Below are 19,858 nucleotides of genomic sequence, written 5' to 3' on the forward strand. Positions count from 1 at the left end.
AAGGGATAGCAGGGCTGGTTCAGCATCACCCAGGAAACTCACCAAGGAAGATCCTCTCCCTAATCTACAGGGCAGATTCATATGAACTGGATCTTCACAGCTCAGAATTTCTGGGTCCCTTCCAATAATATATTATGGAGTGAACCAAAAGGTTGCGACACGTCGAAACAACTGCACAATAGGAATGCTACAAGATAGGTGTGACGGAGCAGACTGTGGTCTGACATCTAAGGTACTCATAAAAAGTTGACGACTATAGAACTAAAACATAACAGGAGCATTTCTGTAAATGAAGTTAAGAACACTTTGTACCCATGAGTATGTCCGGCTGGAAGGTGGATTTACAGTTGCATTTAAACATAAAAACTGGTATTATCTTCAATGTGCTCAAGTAATTTAAAAATGAGTATCTGGACTCTTCTGTTGGGCTGCAGGATATAGCCTATTATAAATGTTGAAGCTATAATAAGCAAGACAACACAAATGTTCAAAACACAGGGGTTGCATGAAAAGGCAGCACTAATTTCTGTACTAATTAGCTAAAGTCTTCAGGTCCAAAGACCTTCCTTAGCAAATTTGAGCTTGACCCAGCTTGCACTCATGTTAATTGCTTTCTCAGGTGTTCTGTAGATGAGCTATATTGTTGTGCACACCACAGTTTCCAAGCAGCAAGAGACTCCAGGGATTCCAGCACTTATCCAGGGTTCGGGCTCCTTGGAATAAAAGTCAATGGAGACTGTGGTGTCATTAATTATTACTATTACTATATCCCACCTATCTGGCTGGGTTCCCCCAGCCATTAGGATATATATATTTATATATACAATCTGAGGACACGACAGAAAGGTTAATAGAATTAACACTCCCACAGAATTTGCCTCTTCATTAGTTTTTTTTTGGGGGGGGGGCATCCTCAAAGCTACAGCCTTGTATTCAAGAGCAAGACAGTCCATCTGTGTCTTTTCAGCTCCCAGCATAAGCTAGACTAATGCAGAGACCAGTTCTGGCTCGTGTTCTCCTAACTTCACACCTGGCAATGGCCTTCCACGCCAGTTATGTGATGAACCACCACCAGTCTGCAACTGGGGACCAGGGTCCTGATTCAGATCAACTCCAATGTGAGAAGAATGGAACAACATGATGGCTACTCCCCCAAACCTCCCACAGCATCTTTCTATTTCTGTTTTTGTCCTCCTGAGCTGGAGATGCCCTGGACACAGTGGAACTGCTGCTAGGACCAGAGCCAAATCTCAGAGTGGAGGATTCCCAGCCACAAGGTATTTTTGGCCTTCCTGTAATTCTGTTTGAAATGGCTGCCATGTCATCTCTCCAGCCTAAACTTCTGCACAAACAATTTGATGATGCCTTAGAGACTCTGGGGGGATCTCTCTAGGCTATGAGCCTTTCCCCACAGGCCACACCCACCTGTCAATCAGCTGGAGACACTAAGTGCTGTCAGTTGATGGACAGGATTTCAACCCTTCACCAAGGCCATTCCTTCTGGGGAACGTGCTGGCAAAGCAAATCCCTGAAAAGAGCATGATTGAACCCTTCGTTCAACAGCAGCTGAACTGAGACTTCAGTCTTGTTTGGTGCTGATTCACTAGTATGTTTGCGCATTCCCTGGCCCACGGGATGGGGGAAGATACAGCTCTAACCTGCTGGTCCAAAAATGTTCTCCACCACTGTGTTATTGGCTCTGGAGGAAAAATGATTATCTGGTGCAACACATTTAGTTAAAGGCATGATCTATGGACTAGAAGGTCCTGGTTCTGTTCTCATGAGTAATGAGATAGGCACATACACATCCTCATGACAGGCCTGGCATCTGCTTACCTGGTTGCTTCTTCCCCCGCTCCCCTCTAAATCATCCCGATAAGTGGGCTCAGTATCTTCTGTGCAGTGCGAAACCAGCCCCAGATAGAGCTTCCAAGGGAAGCTGGAATTAGTCACCATTTGGCAAACAGCAGCATGCTTGCCTCCGATGACATGTCTGACAACTCTGTGAAACTGAACCTTGAATAAATTCCCTGGCCTGCTTCGAGCCAGTCCACACTTCTCTCTGTAATGGATGTGTCAGGAGGCAGCACAAAACACAACTGTATGTTTGGGCAAAGTAACGAAAACACCCAGAGCGTGCCAAGCATCAGGCATATGCAACATAATGGCTCTACAGCACTTGCCCGATCAGACCCACAATCTGCTGTGAGCTGGTGCTGCAGAGCAAGGGCAAAGCCAAGTTCTCTGAGAAACCAGCAAAAGCCTCCAGCCAAACTGGGCAAAGCAGCAGGCAGGCATCCGGCACTGAGGTTCAGAAGCCAGTCGAGGGGAGAGCGCAGTGGCTACGGGCCACAGCAGCACAGTAATCCGTGAACGTTAGACCAAACCCAAATGATCAGAGAAATATGGGAAGCTGCCTTTTGCATGAAATAAAGCTTCAGATGGGAGCATTGGCTCACCTGGCCTACCCCAAAGGGCCTTTCAACTTCAACCACCTAACAGCTGCTTCCTAAAATTGGGGGAGCATGAAAAGCAAATTGAGATGAGATGGGGAATGGCGAGGCCAAAGTCTTTCTGGGTAGACACAAGGCCCATCTGTCACCTAAACACTCACCGGGTGACAAATGGAGTGAGGCATTTGCAGCACTGCTTGTTTCAAACCCGCAAGAGCACACATTATTCTGCCAATCTTCACAACCACATCAACTCTTTGCATTAACCAACGGGGAGTTCTGTCCGTCCTCCCATAGAATTTGGCACAAGAATAATTTGCTCACTTGCCATGCAGTTTGAAATGTGAGCATCCTTTCTATCATGTGGATAATCACCCCCTCCCCTGTCCTGTAGGATTGTAAGAATTGGATTGTGGCAAGAAAGTTAGGATTTCAACGGTGAAATGTCACAACCTGATCTGAAGCATGCCAGCTCAGAAATAAGTATCTCTTGTTCCATGTAGCTTACTCCCTAGGAAACAGGGATAGCACTGGAGTCATGCAGTGTAACCCTTTCTATGGTTGCACAGCACCCCAGTCTCCAAGCAATGTGAGATTCCAGAGGTTCCAGGCACTGAGACGCAGTAGAGACTGTGGTGTCTTTTGGATATATGGTTTATTTACACGTGTATACAACCTGAGACTGTGATGGAGAGACTGAGACTGTGATGGAGAGGTTCACAGCATCAACACCCCAAAATGGTCTTGTTTCTCCCTTAGCCACAACCTTGGATTCAAACAGAAATCAAACATTGCACTGACTCTCTATCCAGCTTGCTACTTTGCTTCTAGGTCACACCACAGCACCTCAGCTCTAAACTCTGTCTTCATCCTTCTAACTAACTGCAAGCTGGGGTAAACTGCTTTCGCCCCATTTGCCATCTCAGGGAACCAGGCAGAGGGCCTTCTCGGTAGTGGCACCCTCCCTGTGGAATGCCCTCCCACCCTCCCACAACTACCAGACTTTTAGAAGACATCTGAAGGCAGCCCTATTTACGGAAGCTTTTAATGTTTGATGTATTATGGTATTTTAATATCTTTTTGGAAGCTGCCCAGAGTGGCTGGGGAAGCCCAGCCAGATGGGCGGCGTATAAATAAAATTATTATTATTATTATTATTATTATTATTATTATTATTATTAATAATAATACTTCCTTTGTTTCCCATAATGGCTCATCACCCAGGCAATCACCTCAGCACAGGAAGTTTCCTGGCTTGTATTTTAACACTTGCTGGATCCAGGAGTTAGAAACATCTCGCATATAGCCTACTTCCTCCCTCCAAACTCATGGTAGTATATTTGTTTGGGGGGGAAAATCCCACTATGTTCAATAGCACTTATTCCATGGTAAGTGTGCATGGGATTGGAGCCAGTCCTATTACACTTTCCTGGGAGTAAGCACCACTAAACACATTGGGGCTTATTATTGAGCATACATGTGGAACTTCCTTATGAGTAAGCATGCACAGGATTGGGCTGCGAGGTAGTCTCTCTACCTGTTTCAGATTACGGTAAGTCTTACTGGGTTTACTGAGGCTCATATCTGACTTACATCTTCCCTCAGGTTATTAAGTCTTTCTAAAGTAGGGCACTAATGAAACAAAATGGCCAATGTTCTGTCTGATAATATTGTCAGGAAAGGAACTCCCTGCAGCAGATGGCATTAAGAAAATATTCATCCTTTTATATACACATTATGCAAGGGAATACATTCAGAAGTTTCCAAACTTTGTAACAGAAGGAGAAATGAGGAAATATTTTATAGAGAACATTTGCTTTAATGGCATCTAAATTCTGTGGGACATCATGACAAACCACTCTTAACTTGGAACTGGCTTAGAGGCGCTGTTAACATTGTTCCAATTGATTTCCATTATGTCTGCAACTCTTTCTCTGATTGCAGAGCAGCTGCAATAGGTCTTGCCTGCCTTTGCCTTAAAAAAGCAAGCATTACCCTTCAAAATGGACATCTCCACTGGCATATAAATTTTGGCAGATGCGGCTGTGCAGCAGCCCCTATCTTTTCCTGTTGTAGAAGGGCATCGGCATTTCGAAAATATAAACCTTTGTTGCTCTGCCTATAATTTTTACTTGTCCTACTTTTGGGGCTAGATCCAAGTTGTTTGCAATGAACCTTACAATAGAAAGATGGAGTTATTGGGCAAGCTGACTGCACCCTCCCCCCTTTCTTGGTTAATTAGAAATGGTAAGCATGGCTGCAGCCATTTTTCCAAGTGGGGTCAAACAAACACACACCCCGAGCATCAGAGAACAAGCCTACCACTTCTGGTAGATTTGTAGACTGAGCAACAGTGATTTGTGGGTAGACTTAGACCCTGAGAAACTAGTATTCCAGGTCTACCTCTCCATTGCAGGTTCACCTGCTTTTTCTCTATTGTATGGATAGGGAACTTGATGCCTTCCAGATGTTGCTGTACTACAATTCCCATCTTCCATGGCCATTGGGCTATGCTAGGTGAGGCTAATAGGAGTTGAAGTTCAACAGTATTTGGAGAGCCACAGATTCCCCTTCGTTGATCTACAGATAGACCTGGCATCCAGATGATACATTTACAGTGAGTCCCTCAATTGCTTAATTCATTGTGCTACTTCTACAATCAGCTTCGCGGCAAGCCCCCCCCCCCCCAGCTTCTTCACTGCATTTCCCTTTAAAAAAAACCACACATCCAGCATAAATAACACTGCAACCCCAGAGTCGGTCATGACTGGACCTAATGGTTAAGGGTCCCTTTACCTTTACACTTCTGTGTTGGTCCGCACTGCTATCACTTCCCTCTCTCCCCAGCAAAATGGATATAAGAACAATGGATTATTTTGCAGGGCGGCAAAACCCTGCACATTCTGCCTACAAGGGCTTCTTTTATTTCTGTTTTCCATGAAAGCTGGAATCCTGGCAATATGTCTCATGGTGAGGTGATAATGCCCCTCTTTGCATATGCTCATGAAACAGAACTACAATAAATTCATAATGACCTATTCTGCCCTACAAGTTCTCCAAGGTTTATGGGACTAACACAGATGAACAGTGGGAATGGAACCAAGGAAGAAGGCAGGGCCATCAACAAAAGCTAGATAACACCAGGTTGTCATGTGCCTTCATAAGGTACAGTATATCTCTTAATGGTGAAACATTGAAATGAAAGGTTCCCTCTTGGACATGCCATAGATTTACACACCAAGCCACAACGTACTCTCCTTACTCCATGTTTTGGAGTAGCTGCTGGCAAATATACAACAAACATTGTCCCATTTGTTTTGAGCCAAAAGTCCACCCTGATGAGGAGTATCCCATTCTCGACTTTATGTCTATATCATACACAAGATACTTTCACACATTAAGGTAACAATCCACCTGTAGAAATTTCTCATTCCTCGCCTCTAATCAAATGAGCAGTAGCTGAGCAAGAGCGCATTAAGACTTGTGTGCAAATCCTATCTTCAGCATTATTAGTGGACTGTGTGACTTCATGTGACATCCCGTATCTAAATAGCACATTTGAAAAAAAGGAATATAATAATGTTGCATGCCATCCCAACCTCTGAACAGTATGAGATTCCAGGGGTTCCAGGCGTGTTTGTGTTTCCTTTGGAATGCGGTACAGCAGAGACTGTGGTGTCTTTATGATGTATGGCTTATTTATGCATATATACAACTTGAGGCTACAATGGAAGGGACCACAGCATTAACACCCCAAGAGGGTCTTGCTTCACCCATAGCCACAACCTTGGATGCGAGCAGAAATCAGGCATGTCTCTCCCCCACAAGCTCCAGCCTGATTCTTCCTCTCGCTTCTACCTTTACGCATACACAACTCAACTCTGGCCTTTGCCTTTTCTAACTAGCTACCAGTGAGTTGAGAGAAGAGAGGCCACCCATTTCCTGCTGGCACAGAGCCACTCCCTTTGTTACCTTCCCAACCCATTATTTAGAAGGGTTATGATCAGAAAGCTTGTCTGGCTAGTCCAACAGTTTGAATCCTTCCTTAGATTTTAACACTTGATGGAATTAGAAAGGGTTTCGGCATACAGCCTACTTGCCCCAACTCATAATGATCATTAACCAGCAAGAAAGGTTTTCTTCTGATTTCAGTTCGGACTGGAGGCAGCCTCATTCTCCAAGGCACTCCAAATCAAGACGTTTTGGTAGGAAAGAGACTGTTCTGAATGGTGGCATATATACAGATGGGCATTTGCCTCCCTGGTGGCGATTGGTAGGTAAAGCTTAAGAGAGTGTTCAAACAGGAGGTTAATTATCTGGCTAAGATTGATGGACTTATCACCTGCCCATCCCACTGTCTGAACATTAGAAAGGAGTAAAAGAGTGTGAAAGTATTTGATAGCAGGGAAATATCAAAAGGGGAATATATATCCCCCATCATATAAGCGACAATACAATTTCTTCCTGATCTGAGGCAATTTGGGAGCACTTGTGTGCCATTTTAGAAAAGATTATTGGATACGACTACAGCCGACTCATTCTCACACTGTGTGAGAGAGATATAGGCATAAATAATGTACCCATCCTTCTCAAAGTATGAAATCTAATTGTCTCTCTCTCAGCAAGCACACACTTCCACTTTTATTTTCATTATCTCTTATAATGAGTATAGCATCACCTGCCTATACCCAGAACGTTACATTTATCCTGGTAAGGTTTTTGTATCGTATGTCATAAAACTAAATAACGTTGCCAAAAGAACGTTCAGGGGTTTTTTTTTAATAAAAAAAGAAATAAATAAATACAAAAAAACAAACATTGCTTTTCACTGCTTGAGTGCACTGTAATTCCTGTTGGGTGTCTGATGTTTTTCCACTGCTTATTATTAAACATGCAGTCAGACTAATACATTGCTTTTACATTTTTAATAAGCATTCATATGGGCTGTTGGATTAAATTCACCAAGTTGAAACAGTGATTATTCAAACCTGCAAAGAGAGGAGCATATGGCATACTCTCCTGGGGCTCAACCACTTCAGGCTGCAGGTAGAGCACAGTACTCAAGAGGTACTTCTTCTCCATTTTCGAACCAGCTTTCCAATTTAGGAGATTGTCACACAGGAAGAACTTGGCTTCTGGCCTAATTTTGCCCTGCATTCGGACTTGCTTGGCAGATTTGTCTCTTTCAGGTCAAGACAGAGAGAGAGAAAATGCACACTGCCCTTATCTCTACACATTTGGCAGACAACTCCATCAGCAAAGGAGGGAAACCATTAAGGTGAATCTTGTTTCATTATGGACGACGACAAAACCCACTGGTATTTTGCTGGGGTTTTCCGGACATACTGGTGTGTTAAGGTGGATGAGCTTCCAGATTTCCACTGAGTTACATTTGTGCATTTTGGATAATGAAAGGACAGAGCAACAAGCATGTGTCCAGCAAACACAGGTGTCTGCTTTTAGGAGAGGAGAATTAAGCATTGTAAAATGAAGCTGGAAAGTACAAATGTGAGGGTCTGGGTAATGTATAGATGATGGCAGTGGTATTTTGCTTTCTGCTTCCTCTCACTTTGAAACTGAACAACAAAAGCAGCAGCAGTTAATACAGGTCTATTTGGATCTAATGCATGAGCCTGGGCATAGATTGGCAGGACCAGAAACTATTTAAATGCACACACAGTTCTGGCACCAGATATCAGATGAGCTATACTGAAAACAACAGAAAAACCGTAAGGATGTTTTTAAGAAACCAGATTAATTTGGGTTGCAATGTTTATCTCAAGGGCTGGGGAAGCTGTGGCCTGCCAGATGTTTCTAGAATATAACTCCCATCAACCATGACCACTAGCCACCATGAGAGACAGTTTTTATTGTTTCCCCAAACCCTGTTCTATCCAAACAGCACGTTTGAATAGCTTGATGCCTTTCTTCTGTGGAGCATGGAATACATTCCTCCTATTGGAAGCAATGACTGAAATCTACAATCTCATCCCATGTATGTAGATGTGCAGATTTTTCAACTTTGTGTAGAAGTCAACAGAGCAAGCCAAACTCCAGCTAGCCAGTGGTGGGGCATGATGGAGTGGCAGGCCCACCAACACATCTGGAGCCCAAGAGACAGGAGTGGGGCTGGCTTGGGTTCCAGGAGATTCTGGGCCAGCTCAGACCCACCCCCAGAACATCCCAACTGAGAAGTTCTGGGTGGAGAGAGATCTCTGTCCCCTCCAGCCCATTCTCCCACTGCAGGACAGGCAGTTGGGGGTTGGGACCACGCCATAAGTTGCAAGATTCTCTCCCCCCCACCAGTCCACTCCAGACACACAACCACACAATTATTTCAAACACAACAAATCTGTCCACCAGAAGAACGTGCGTAGTACGTCGTGTGTATCGTGATCCGTTTCCGGATTGGATGTTTTTCTTCTTAACACCATGCAATTATTCCAAGCGCAGGCAAGTTATTTGCCTGTTATTTGCAGCTGAAGCTGTTCTCTCCCTCCCCCACCTCAGTTCTCTGAATAAAAGTGGCAATAGCTACTCTCGAGAGCAATCCGATTAAATGTTCACTTAATGTAGTTGGTTCTTGGTAAAGCACCTCTTGGAAAACAGCCTGCATTTTGTGCTGTAGTACAATGTACATCATTTAGACAGTTTGCCACTCGGTGTGTACAATACAGACATGTGCCTTCCTGAGTTCTGAAAGATTAAGGTTAGCAACTGCAGGGAAATAGCTTCGCAGGGCAGGAGCAATTTGATACTGAATGCTAGCGTGGAAGGGTGGCTATAGTGGAAGAATGCATGGAGTTTGGCAATTTATTGGTGAGAGATAATGACTTACTTCCACCTGGGTTTTAAAGGCAAGGGTGATAGCATAACTGCCATCATCACCACCCCAAAAACCTCTGGTAAAACATTACAAGAGTGGGCTAGCATCAGGATGGAACAGCAGGTGGGACCTCAGTCCCTTATTTACATAACCCCCCCTCAATTTTCACAACTTAGAATCATAGAATCTTAGAGTTGGAAGGGAAGTTGGAAGTCCAATTCCTTGCAATGGAGGAATCTCAGCTAAAGCATCCACGGCAGATGGTTCTCCAATCTCTACTTAGAAACCTCCCATGAAGCAGAGCCCACAACCTCCTAAGGGTGTATGTTTCACTGACGAACTGCTCTTAGTTGGAAATCCCACACAGTTTTGATGGTTTTGCATTCTTATCAGAGCCATATCACAAACTTTTTTTGTTTGTCTTAAATGGCACCCTCAGTTTCATCAAGGTAGTTTGCTAACGAGGGGGAAACAAGGCTGCTAGAGAATTATGCACCTCAAATTCCTTGGGCAAAAATACATTGAAGGTGTATCCACAACAGACTTATCACCTCACTGCTGGCCATAGTATTGTTGATATAACAACAGTCAGGACTGTATACACATCCAAACAACACCCCTATCTTCATACAGTTTGTATTGGTGATATTTGTTCATATATCTCAGAACTTTTATTTATAGGTCTGGCTTAGCCGTCGTTGAATACCCTTGAGCAAGGCACTATCAGCAAAAAATTGAATCAGCAAGAGAAACTTCAGAGTTGATGCGAGGTTGAATAGGGAAAGAGAATTAACTCAGGCTGCAGAAATTTGAAATAACAATAATCCTACCTTTTTATGGGCATTTCCCCGTAATCGCTGATAACACAGTATTTTACATTTGTCATTTCACTTGCCAAGGAAGATTACAGAAATGAAATGCGCCATTCCCTCCCCCCCTCAATTGATTATGGGTTCAGGCAGTGGCATTGCTAAGTAATTAGCGGACACAAGCCATGGGCCCATGATACAAATTTGCATAATATTTCCATATGCAAATATAGATTTATAGATACAAAGCAGTTTGGCGGAGGCAGTAAGCAAAGTTTGCCTTTAAAAAAAAAAGAAAAGAAAAGAAAAAGGAAGGAGCAAGTGATTTAGGTACTAGACTCAGGGATGTAACATTGAAGGCTGGTCTGTTAGGGCAACTGGACCATTAACCTCAGTCTACCTTCCTACTTGCAAACAGTTTAGGGGGTGGCACTGCCTGTTGCCTTCCTCCTCTATAAACCCACTGCTGCCTTCAGCAGGAAGGAGGATGGGGACACAGCAATAATTTTTTGGCTCTGCCTGTCAGTGGCTCTGGCTTCACCCCCTACTGGAGCCCTGTCTCCTGCCCTCCCAGTCCCAATGGGTACCTGTCACCAGTAGGTCAGACCCCCTGGGCCTCTCCTTAACAACTAACTTTAGTAGTTCAGGTTCAAAGCGATCTTTTATCCTCTTTTTCTCTCCCCAGGTTGCCATTAAACAAAAAATAAAATAAAAACCCCCTATCCTTCTTTCCTCATCTTTCTGTTCATTTTACTAACAGCACGCGTGAAGTATGGAATATCTGCAGCTTTGGTTCCTCATAAATGAAGCATTACCATTTCCCCCCTTCCAACCAAAGGCTAAATTCCCTTTAACCTCACTGTGCCATTTCATGTTATTTTCACAAGAACTGAAAAAGGCAAAACTGATTCCAATGTTCCGTTCAGTTGTCAGATCTTACATTCTAAGGCTATATTTCACTTTATGCAGGAGGAGGGGGAAGGTTACCACAAAAAAGGGTTATAACGAACATTGATACGTTTTGTGTTTCATCTATAAATCACTTCCCTGTCCTCTTTAACTTACCTTGCTCTTCTCAGTTTCTCTTTGCCTGAAATTGGCTTCAGATTCTAAATATATATACTGGCAGAGGTTTAAGCAAATTATTTTTGGTATCACCATGTATTTCTGAACCAATGTGACTTAAAAAAAAACAAATGTTTGCAGCTCCTCTATGACTTCTCAGACCCAACAAACTTTGCAATCTGTACTCAACTCCACAGTGACACATCTTGCTATAATTTGTTCCTATAGGCACCTAGGAGGAAACAATAAAACTACCTCTGGCAAGCCATTTTTATCAAGTGCAGTGAAATATGATCTAAAACTATTGTAGGCTTAAAAAAACACCATTGTGGTTGATGCAGAATTTGATCAAAGATATGTGTCAACACATTGCAAGGAACCAAGTTTGTGATTAAAGGGCAGCTAATTGGCTCCATATTTGTTAAAGATAGCAAGCCAGCCACTGACTGACTTGACAAAAACAGAGAGTCAATGCTTTGATTAGCCAAGACCTCTCTGCATCAATATTCTAATTGCCGCTTTCAAATACTAATTTTCACCTTGGGTGTTTTATAAGGTTTCACATCATGCTTTAGAAAATGATAGGAAGAGGAAATAAATGGATAGCAACTTCCCCCTTTTGTCAGTGAAATCGAAGAGGTGTAGCGTTTTCCTGATGGAGGTCTTGGAACATGTTTTAAATGCCAACCTGCAACAATGACGAAAGATGAAGGCTGGTATTTGGGTTGAGGGGAGAAATAACTTTTTCAGCAAAGGATGTGTGAAAAACTAGTAAATAATTGGGGGAGAGGAGTTGTCGATTTATAGGCACCATTTATTTAAGCACCATTAAGAAGTATTTCACTTGCGCATTCCAATATGGGCAAAAACCTGTTTGTCTGGATCATGGATAGGCAAACTAAGGCCCGGGGGCCAGATCCGGCCCAATCGCCTTCTAAATCCGGCCCACGGATGGTCCGGGAATCAGTGTGTTTTTACATGAGCAGAATGTGTCCTTTTATTTAAAATGCATCTCTGGGTTATTTGTGGGGCATAGGAATTCACATTTTTTCCCCAAAATATAGTCCGGCCCTCCACAAGATCTGAGGGACAGTGGACTGGCCCCCTGCTGAAAAAGTTTGCTGACCCCTGGTGGATGCTAGTTGGCCCAATCCTGAATTGTAAGCAGCTTGATTCTGCAATGTGTCCAGTGGAGGGTGGCAAAGACATTGAGGGAACTAAAGTTCAAGCACTATGAGGAAAGGTTGAAGAAGTCAGGTATTTGGTCTGAAATTAGTGGGTTATCATAAATTATTACAGTTCAGGTATCTTTAGCCTGGGGTTATAGGATCACCCTCTTCAGCTATGTGAAGGGCTGTCACATAAATGATGGGCCATCAGCAGTTCTGGAGTGGAGGTTCCAAAAATCCCTAATGTCCACTTAAATGTCCCTATGAACCTGGAGAGGTAGAACCAATTGCCCTTTTTCTCATGATAGACGTAAGACTTTCACTGAATGCTTTCTATGGAAATTCCAAGGATGAACAAATTTGTTTGATGATTAATCCATATTTGTATTTTATCTTTTGTATGTTTAAAGGTAGGGTTGTGATTTTTTTCTTGATTTTATTGTTTTATCTTTTGTAAATTGCTTTGAGGGTTGTTGTTTTTTAAAAATAGCCAAGCAGTGTATAAATTTTATGAAAACAAATACATAAATAAATGCATTTAATGCTCCCCCCCCTTTCAGATCAGATCATATTAATCTCTTCCAGGGTGGCTAAATATTGTGCTGCTGCATGTAAAACTCACCAAGAATTAATTTTAGCAAATTTATTATTTCATGTTCTATGTCTGGCATGGTATGGTAAAGTTCTAAGTATTTTTGTTGCTATTGTTTTCTGTTGTCTTGGAATTATGTTATATATATTTGTGCAACATTTTATTCCTGAATATTGTCCACTGGCCATAATAAAGAGATTGATAGATGGAGCAAATTAGTTTTTGGTTGCTCCAGAGAGCAGAACCCGAACCTATGGATCCAAATGAAAGACAAAGAATTTAGAGCAAATGCTAGGAAGACCTAACAAGCTGTTTGACAGTGGAACAGAGGTGGACTCTCCTTTGTTTGACATTTTAAGCAGAGGCTGAACCTATCAGGAATGCTGTAATAATTGGTTTCCTGCATCAGTGGTAGATGACCTTTGATGGTCTTTCCAACTCTGTGATTTGATAGCATCTTTTTCTGTGAGAAGATATACCTGGGATGATGAAACTGGTGCCAAGGGGGAGCTTGATCACTACTGTATTTTTCGCTCTATAAGACGCACCAGACCATAAGATGCACCTAGTTTCTGGAGGAGGAAAACAAGAAAAAAATAATAATCTGAATCCCAGAAGCCAGAACAGCAAGAGGGATAGCTGCGCAGCGAAAGCAATAATCCCTCTTGCTGTTCTGGCTTCTGGGATAGCTGTGCAGCATGCATTTGCTCCATAAGACGCACACACATTTCCCTTTACTTTTTAGGAGGGAAAAAGTGCGTCTTATAGAGCGAAAAATACGGTACTTGGTGACTCCAAGCAGACTGGGACCCCTCTACATTTTATCACCTTTTCCAAAAGCGAATGTGAGAGATCCCAGTGCAGCTGAGCTGGGCACTGCCCAGCTGTTCCTGAAATCTTAGCCTAATGCTCAAGCGGGAGGCGATTTGCTTCTCCAGTGTCCCAATCAGCATCACATCTGCGATCAGTTCATTGATTGAAGATAAAGTGCACCAGAAACCGAGATGCTGTTAGTCATTTCAGATTGCCTTGGGATGATTGAGGGCGTCTTTGCTGCCGAATATCTCCTGTTTTGCAGGCCAGCAGGATGATTCTTCATTTCAGCAGATCATTGGTTCTGATTAATGGCAAAATTGTCCACATTCTTAGGGTAAAGCTGACAAAGGCAATTTGGAAAAGGCAGCAAGGAAACAAGCAATTGAGCCATTCGATGCGGCAAGTTCCCGAACTGCCGTCACAAAACAGCTGGGCTAAAAGAAGGAGCCCAAGTTCAATTTAACATTTGAGACATATGTCAGCGTGTGTGATGTAAATGCAGGAAGGAAGGCTCTTTTACCATTCTGCAACAGTCAAGGATCAATGTCAAACAGGAGCTGAGAACATTCATCACGAGTCCAAGAAACCAGCAGCTCTTCATTAGGAAGAATAGAGTACAGCAGTAACTCCTATAAATGGTTGCAGCTGTAACACTTGCTAATGGGAAGTGGAGGCAAGGGGGAACACTGAATGCAACCCTGTCCCATTGTGAAAAACACAGAAACGCATTTAGAGGGGACCCACTGGCCATTTACAGCACTGCATGCAAGATTTCAAATTTCTTGAGGATTCCATGGAAAGAAAGAGGAAATTAAAATAGGTTTTATTAAACCTAGACTGGTGGTGGCCTGGCTGAATCTCAGGAAGACTCAGAGGCCAAACAAGCTTTGCTCAGCTCAGCTGCTTTACACAACAAGAAACTGACCAGATACTGGGGGCAGCAGCAGAAACCTACCTCTCCATTCAACCTAGTGGCATAGTTACCCATTAAAATACAACCTGGCAATATTATGTGGAGATCCAAAATATTGGGCTTTGTGTTCAGAGCCAATGGTTCTGACATGATAATATCACTGACTACCAATATTTAAGACCAAAAAAACACACCAAAAAACCACCCCAGGCATTTTTCTCCATTGCACCCCACTTGTGAACTTCCCAAGGCAGCCAGGGAGTGAATGTTGCATGGAAACAATGGGCAAGATCACGTTTGGTTCAATCAAGTGAAGCCTTATCTGAAAGCTACTGAGCCATTTTTTGAAAAATCTCTGGGTCCGAAATACCTGAAGCTGCTCTGTGTTTATTTTTCACAAGCTGTAAAGATCATCTCCTAAGACTATGTCAACCTTACCAATAAGGCCCATAATTTCCCCACAAACAAGCTTGATGCGATGGTACCATTTTGGTAGCACCCTATGTACAACAGGCTACAAAGCATGTTTGAATGAAACCTAATGGGGAAATGCATAGATTTTTTCCATCCTCACCTGTATTTCTTGACCTGGCTCAAAGAGGCTCCTATATGACCTGACCTCCTCATCATTTGGTAAACCACTTCATGTCTGAAATGTCTACACTGAGAAGTATTATGTCTGAGCTGACAGAAGATAATAGGAACACCTTGAGTGCAGAGATCAATTTGTGATGACTCAGTTACAGATTTGAAAAGCAATGAACCTACATGTGTGAACAGGTCCATCAATGGATGGCGTTCTCTTTCACTTAGTAGCAAAGGGAGGGCCACAGCTCAGTGGTAGAGCACAAACATGGCATTAAAAAGGTTCCAGGTTCAATTTCTGGCATTTCCAGGTTAAAGGATGAGGTATCAGGTGATGGGAAAGAACTACAGCTAAGAGTTTCAGTCCAACAACATCTGGATGCCATCCCATTAGCCACTCTTGATTTAGCGTATGAATATATGTGTCACCTGTGAGATACACACACACGAGACAAACATAGCACAAGGATGGCTAGCAGTAAAACTGAGAGGTTTGAATACAAGAATTCAGAAAAAGCATGATACTCTTAGTGATGAAATAGAAAGAGATTGAAAATGACTGATTAAAAATTGAATAGAAATTTCCAGCACAACTCATTTTGCAGTTTAAGCAACATATGCAAATTTTAAGGCCTGAAGCAATTAATTATTAAAAAACACACCCAGACAATTAAATCTGACTTGCTTCTTCATTAAGATTTGAAAAGATGTGAAAGATGGACAGGAATTTTTTAATTTCTTGATGAGTTAAGCTCTTACAGCAATTTACACAGAAATTTTTTTACTGTCAGTTTGTTCCCCATTTCCTAATCGGTCCACTCCAAATATCACTAGAGGTGTCTATCAGATCAGTGTGAAGTCATGGTTTGCTCTCTAGCAAACTGAACTGTACTTGTAATCCTTACCAAGATTGATTACAAGTTAATTTGTCATTTCTGTGCATGTTCAGCATCACTAAACATAAATTTTGCTGCCATCTCTGTGCCAATCAAATGCTGATTGTTATAACCCTTCACTCCTTAAAGGAACTGTGAAGAACTATTCCATATTGCTGTTACCTGCCCTGAGATTTTCTAGTGAAGGTTGGGTGATAAATATAATGGGTGGTATTCAACTAATAACGTTGGTGATAACGTGCTTCACTTTTTGTATGCAATTTCTCCTAATATACATATTTATGCTATGCAATGTCCCCAAACAGAATGCATTTTGTATGCTATTTTTAGGAATATGTGTATTTTGTGGCACACTTTACCTGAGCATATGCATTACCTTAGCATTTTTGTGCATGTTACTTGGGTGGAAAACTGCACTGTAAAATGGGAGAAGTACAGATTTCAAAGTGACTGTGTCTTCAGTCCCATCTTGTTTCAGAAAATGCGAATTAAGTAAATTTGCCTGTAAAATGTGAACTGAATAAAATCCCCCACATCCCTACCTTTGGAAGCCTATTTTGCAGACCTCTACACTCAGTATGTGGATGTTGAGAGCAGGCCAAGGGAGCTGTGTGGCATCAGGGGTGGAGCCGCTGGAACAGTGACCCCCAATTCATTGTGAGTACAAGGGGACCATGTACTTTATATGGCAGGGACATGTAATGGGTAGCTGTTTGTGTAGAAGCAATTCCAGCGCTACCTTTGCTTCCAAACTACTGCTGAGGATTTCCCACCCCAACTTTTAGGGTTTCTGTTGGTCCTTCCCATCCCTTTACTTCCTTAGTCAACAGGTCAGTCTCATTACAACAGTCAAAACATAAATTTTTAGAGAGAGCAAAAATAATAAAAGATGAGTGATGAAAGCTTAAAGAAACAACAGTAGCAGCCCTTCAGCATTCACAGTATGGAGGTGCCTGTTGGTCACTTACTATTTGGATGTAAATGGACACCAACTGTTTGAAAACACGCTTCAACTCTCCAACCCCTAAAAACACCCCTGGCACATACAATTTGTCAAGGATCTCTCACTTAATTATAGCCCTGTGAAAGTCTGGGCTGGCTTATTAATAAGAAAAATTACATTACCTTACTCTTGCCCTTTGACTGAATACTGAGTGCAAGGATTGTGTTGCATTGTTAAATAATCTTCACTAATGCATAATTAATACACAGTGATTTAATTTGACAGCTTTGACTCCACTCCCTCTCCACCGATGAGCCAAAATTTACATTTTTATTAGAAAGCACGGATTCCATTCTGGAAAAACGCAGTTGGAAATTTTCCATTGATATTTGTTTGCTTGTTTGAGAGCCCATTCCACCAGATAGGCTAGCTTCCAATTCTTTCTGAAAGGAAGAGGGATTGCTTGTCTGGAGGGTGAGAATGTGAAGGACTTTTGCAGTCTTTCAGAACTTTTCTGATTCATGAGGGTATTACATGAAGAAAGGGAATCAGGAGCACAGTTGACTAATACCACCCATAGTTTTTTACAAGCAACCAAGATTACTTGTGACAGTCAAAGTAGCAAGAAGTCAGGGATTTCCTGCATGTGTGTCCCAAAAAATAGTGTAGAACACCCTTTTTCACAAAAGAAGATAACTCCATGACACAGAAAAAGTTTTGGCTTTGCTTGTACTATACATATTACATAACAGTATGACTGACAAGCAGAAATTACAGTCATATTTGCAGAATTGAAAGAATTCCAAAATTTATTTTAAGAAAACTTAATATAAATACTAAGAGTTTAATGAAAGATTAGATATCGGATGAAAAGTTTACAGAGCTCTAAGAGGTCAGGGAAGAAAGACGCTCCATTCCACTTGCTCCAATTTTCTATATATTTTTCCCTTTCAGTCAACAATATCACCCTAATAATAATTCCAAAGCTCATATTTTACAAATTAAAACATTGGTTTTTAATTTTATTTGAAACAGTGTGTTCTGAAGCTCTCAATGCAGACACAGTGTCCAGATTCACACGGAAGACTAACCCAAAACATAACTTGGTGCACTCATGCAAGCAACTAAGGGGGTTCCCAGACCAAAGGTTGCAGTCACTGCACGCCTCCCCTGGTTCTACTGCTGCCTTGCTAACTGGGGCTAAGGCATTGATCTTTGTACGGGGAATCTGCACAAGTGCTCCTTTGCACTTTCTCCCAGGTGGGCCCAGGATCACTCAGAGAGCTTTAGACACTTATGCAGCTCCATATAAAACATCTAAACTTGAGACGGGACTCCATTTGCTATGATATGCTTCCATACTGGTGTTTTACCGGTTTTAGGTTACTACTACTACAACTTTTTAAATTATTAATACCCCGCCATCTGACTGGGTTTTCCTAGCCACTCAGGGCAGCTCTTAACAGAATATTAACAACATGATAAAAAATCAAACATTAAAAACATTCCTAAACAGGGCTGCCTTCAGATGTCTTCTAAAAGTCGGATGTTTATTTCCTTGACATCTGGTGGGAGGGTGTTCCACAGGGTGGGCACCACTTCCGAGAAGGCCCTCTGTCTGGTTCCCTGTAACCTTACTTCTTGCAGGGAGGAAACTGCCAGAAGGCCCTTGGCACTGGACCTCAGTGTCTGGGCAGAACAATGGGGGTGGAGACACTCCTTCAGGTATACTGGGCTGAGGCCGTTGAGGGCTTTAAAGGTCAGCACCAACACTTTGGTTTGTGTTGCATTTTTTTTGTTTTAATTCTACTGTTTTCTATATTGTACACCCCTTAGCTGCTTTTAAAAATATTAAGCGGCTTGTAAAGGCTTTAAAAGAAATAAACTGGTTTGCCAAAGAATTAATGAGGAGCATTGATCGGCTTCATCAGGACAAAGGGATAAGAACCACTGGTTCACAAGCATTCCCCTTGTCTACTCTGAAAAGCAGCCATTGTCCCTGAAATAAGCTAAAATGGGGCTGGCTTCTACTTCTAGCAGCTTTTAGTCTGTGGAATAATCCACATCCTTTCTACAAATAATTTAGCTTTCCCCAAGGAAAGCCTGATAGTTTCTGATCCCTCTCCCCCATAGCAATGCTTCACACACACACACAAATAACAAATTTATATCCACAACAAAACCATTGCTTCTCGATTTAATTTTAAGAGCAGGTCACAGCAACTCCTGGTTATTTTTCTATTTCCCCTTTTTGCAGTGCATCATCAGTTTTCAAGCACAGCAAAGGAATACGACTTGCAAATGTGCTACTATAAAACACAAATTGGCCTTCCCTGGAAAATAATCTCACAGCCATAAAGGAAAGCTACAATAATTGTCTGATCACCGCGTACCGAATGTCACAGCTATATAAACAACACGATGCTCTTTTCAAACCTAGATTATGTAGCATTCCTTCAGAGGAAAACATGGCAAGATCTGTCTTGTGGCCAGTGAGACTGCAATCATACATCTTGGGCGGCAGTGGGGAGGGGGGATATTAGGGGCTTAAAGGGGAGAAAAGGAGTACAGAATCCTGGCAAAACAAAAAAGAAGAACAAAGCTGTTGCAACAGAGCCAATGTAATCTATTTTAAGAACAAACCCTGCCTGTCTAAATCAAACTTGTCTGGGAAAATCCAAAGGCACCTTGGGGTTTTCTGATACATTCTAATGGGAAAGCTAGATGTTAATAAATTGTTAAGTATTTACAAAACAGAATATAACAGCTGATGGGAATTGTAGTCTAAGGA

At 42.2% G+C, this 19,858-nt stretch overlaps 1 long non-coding RNA gene across 1 annotated transcript in view; it reads right to left on the reverse strand.

Annotated features, from left to right (window-relative positions):
- LOC309352208 overlaps window positions 1–19,858 on the reverse strand; it is a 48,367-nt gene that overhangs the window by 13,440 nt on the left and 15,069 nt on the right. The window lies entirely within an intron of this gene.

Source organism: Podarcis erhardii (assembly GCF_964252035.2).
Source record: "Podarcis erhardii genome assembly, chromosome: 11".
NCBI lineage: Eukaryota > Metazoa > Chordata > Lepidosauria > Squamata > Lacertidae > Podarcis > Podarcis erhardii.